This window comes from Morone saxatilis, unplaced genomic scaffold (genome assembly GCF_004916995.1).
Source record: "Morone saxatilis isolate NCDOM2014 unplaced genomic scaffold, NCSU_SB_2.0 Contig8, whole genome shotgun sequence".
Lineage (NCBI taxonomy): Eukaryota > Metazoa > Chordata > Actinopteri > Moronidae > Morone > Morone saxatilis.
Window position 1 is genome coordinate 6133505 of NW_023340257.1, and position 3935 is coordinate 6137439.

The 3935-nt window shown below is 41.5% G+C and overlaps 1 protein-coding gene across 1 annotated transcript in view; it reads left to right on the top strand.

The window, feature by feature from the left end:
• Positions 1-503: 503 nt before the first annotated feature.
• Positions 504-3935, top strand: part of LOC118341973 (endothelin-converting enzyme-like 1) — a 47121-nt gene continuing 43689 nt past the window's right edge. Inside the window, exon 1 of the mRNA XM_035680398.1 lies at positions 504-667. The gene's annotated coding sequence lies outside the window, so the exon portion shown is untranslated. The remainder of the gene's footprint in view (positions 668-3935) is intronic.

Below are 3935 nucleotides of genomic sequence, written 5' to 3' on the forward strand. Positions count from 1 at the left end.
TGTATATATTTAAATCTGCATAACTGCTATGGGATACAATGTTTTTTTCTTTTCATTGTGATGTATTAGATAATATTTGTCTTATTTTAATGCAGATGGAAATATGTGTGAATGTGCAGGAGTTGGCAGTGGCTTTTTCTCATGAACTGACGATGATTTGATCATCGTCAATCTTCTTCCACAAACAGAATATAACTAAAAGTGTTGTTGTATGCTAAGCAGTAGTTGCTTCTTAAGTATTTAAAAACAATATATAATGTGCGTTTGGCTTCATACTCACTCACACAGATGCCAATTATTTAAACAAACCACCAATGAGAGAAAAATAAAAATAAAAGTGGACATAAGGATTAACATCTGCTCAGCGTCTGTGTGTGTGTGTGTGTGTGTGTGTGTGTGCTCGCGCGCGCGCCTTACCTTGTTAATGAAGGACCCCCTCCTCTCTCCCTCTCTCTCCTCCCTTCCTCTCTCTCTCCTCCATACATCGGAGGCTGTGAGGCTGCAGCGGCGGCAGAAAGCGGTGCGGATCCCGGTGTGTGCCGATCTCTCCGGAGGGGGACCGGATAATCCAGTCGGACCTGTCAGTGTAGTGGATCTCCTCTATCTGCACACTCATAGCGGGGCCACTTTTACATTCCCGCCGGCGATTGTGATTTACTCACCACAGGTAAGGTCTTTTTGCACAAGTTTTCATCGCTCTGGGGCAATCCACACCTCTAATGAGCGTACTGACGCTGGTATCCCACCAGCCAGTGCACACGGCAGGCTAAGGGCTCTCTTAAATACAAATTTGATCATGTTGTTTGTGTGTTTCTTCAACTATGGGGAGCGAGGATTAGGGATAAATATCTACAGATTAACTTGGAAGTCACGTTTTAGCAGCCGACACGTTGATGAGAGTTGTCCACTTAGTTATTAGTCTTTTCCTCCACGAACGGGTCTAGAAGTTTTGATGCTCAGCAATAAGATGATTTGATCGGCCAGTTGTCAAAACACTAAAAGAGAAGTAATATCCAATAGGATGTGTGGAGTGTGTGGTGTGTAGTTGACTGACTGACTGACTGACTGTACTTTTCACAGAAGAACAATGTGTCTCAATGGAGAATAACTATGTTTACGTGTGTGTTATCCTATAATAAGTCTATTTTTCTACTATTTCCATGTGGCCTGTTTGCGTCCTTTGTGACGAATCATCACAGGTGGAAAAAAAAAAGATAAAATGACCAGATACAAATGATCAAACGTCTTTAGAATTCATTCATCATAAGCAAACGCTTATGCGTAAAAGTAAGTGCTCTCTGTGCCCACAATGATTCCTTTTCTTTTTGGCGCACCAGCAGCAGACTGCTCTGCGTCTTTACGCACCAGGAGTTTTTGCGTCGCCCCAAAAGTTTGAAATCATAGCTAATAGTCGCTCTCTGTATCAGCCTCAACACCGCCACCTTACACTCATTCATCAGTTTAACTGCTCTGCCCAACGCCAGAGACGCGCTTCTCTTCCATATTCAAAATCCCGTTCAAAAACAGTGCAAATTAATTGTTATTGGCTTGTTGGAAAGCTGATAGGACATAAATTAAGCCTTACCTTACATAAATGTATACAATAGTGTTTTATCATAGACCACAAGCCATAAAAGGTGAATAAAATAGTAAAAATTTATTTGTCAAACCTCCCTCCATAGAGATACACCCAAAGGGGTACCTAACAATGTGAAGTACTTCTAATACTACTACTTGAGTAGAGATATGAGTAGAGTGTTGCAGAAGGGCTAAAGGTTAAACTATGTAGACCTGAAGTGTTTGAAATGTCAATATTTGAATTGTATTTTAGCTCTCTGCTCTATACACAAAAGGAGATATTAAGGTTAATAGAGTTACAGTATGTGAGCTGAGCACTCTATACCCGTGTGTGTGTTAGAGAGAGAAGAGGAGAGGAGGGAGTGAAGTAGAGAGTTTTTCAAGGGTTCTCCAATCCAGTTGTTCTTTAGAATGACTCAAACTCTTCTGTTTTAATAATACATTTTAAATAAGAGCCCAATGTACTTATTAAAATGTCTTTTAATATTGAACATTTCATACTCACACAACGCTTAACTAGTTTTTAATAGCACCACAAAGGAGGTTCTGCTCTGGTACAAGCCTAAGCAGTATCTCCTGGTTCTATATAGGACCCTTGAGCTGTGTGTCCAAATCTGTAGCCCATACAAACACACCATAGCGCTCTACTGCAGCCTCTGGCGACCAGCGATAAGGCTCGAGGGGGCTGACTCCCACACTGAACCCTCCGAGTGCCGTGAGGCTTTTGGGGCAGGCTCTGTGACCACTTTGATTAGGGGATAATAAACCCATTTATAGAGGGCTTTCAGGTGACGTAACTCGCCTGAGAGGAGATAAAAGCAGAGAGTTTCCCGCTAAGCTCTTATTTCTGGCTACCACCAAATATCATCACAAACGGGAGAAGAGTTTGCTCTCAGTGAATTTATGTTAATGGTTGTAAGTTAGGCTGTCTGGAAAGTGACGGTAACATTCAGAGTATAATGTGTATTGTTGGGATAAGTTAACAGTTGCTAAAAGCATATGCTTCCTGTGCAGTTAAACAGTAGGAGATACATGCTGACGGTTTAACAGGTTACATATTTGGTTACAGACCAGAAGGTGGGACAGTTTTGGTTACTATTGATTCAACAGTAAATAATACTGACAGAGTTAGTATTAACGGCTATATTTTATGATCTGTTTAATGTGCCCTCTAGCAATCGTTAACTTTGCAACTAGACAATGTTGACCTCAGGTGACTCTATGTCTCCGTAGCAACAAATTGGACTCCTTTCTCAGACCATGGGGAACAATTTGTGTTGATGTGTTACCCCCAAAGCCTGTAATTCTTAAAGCGCTAAAAGTCTGTGGGGATAATTCAGTACAGCTCATGCTGATACACATTTGCAAAGAGCATTTTATGTGTTCATTTCAGGAACTTTCAGGGGAATTGGAGTTTGGGGCTTTTGGAAACAAGAGTTCACCAGTAAAACATGCACGTTCGCTTGTAACATTACTGATCAATCAACTCAAACCACTACTACCTGTCTATGTTATATATTGGGTTTTCTGGGCATTTTATATTGGTCCTCCAATATTTAAGCTAGGAGAACTGTGATCCATCTACGGAGTGATGGGAACCTGCCCCGTCAGAGACCCACACTTATTGATTATCATTGATCTTCTCTGAGGATTTATTTGGTTAGAGAAGTAAGAGAGAGGTCCACCCAGCCTTCAAAGTGGACAGTTTGCTTAAAGAGCAAATTAATACCCTATTTTAACTTGAATCCCCACAACCATGACACCCGTAGACCCCCCGGAGATCGACGGCTGCTGTGAATGTGACATTCAGGGGCAGAGGGTACCAAGTGTTGTAGATTTTTCAGAGATTTTTGGGGGTCTAGAGGACAGAATTACGGGATTGTTTTTATGAACAGTTTAATACTGTGACTGTGCATGTCATTTACTTTAGCTTTTTACTCTAAAGTAAGTTACTTTTCAAAGATATGGTGGTCCATTTGGTGTCGTCTACTGGACCCTGAAGGCCCCCGGACCTCACTTTTAGAACCCCTGCTATAATTGAATAAGGGATTGTCTGTTGCTAGAAAGATGTATGGGAAATGCTTTAAAACTGGCACAGCACTATGTATCACCAGGGCTGTGTTTTTAATGTCTTTAAAGTGTCCATGCATGTGGTGTGTGTGTGTGTGTGAGAGAGAGAGAGAGAGAAAGAGAGAGAGCGGGAGGGTGTGTGTGTGTGTGTGTGTGTGTGTGCAGCAGTATTATTAAGGAAATTACAAGTATTGGTTTAGGACTCAGTATCAGCCAATACTCAAAAGGCTATTAAACAGGGAACAGGGGCAAGACAACTTAACTGGGACATTTTTACCATGGTATCG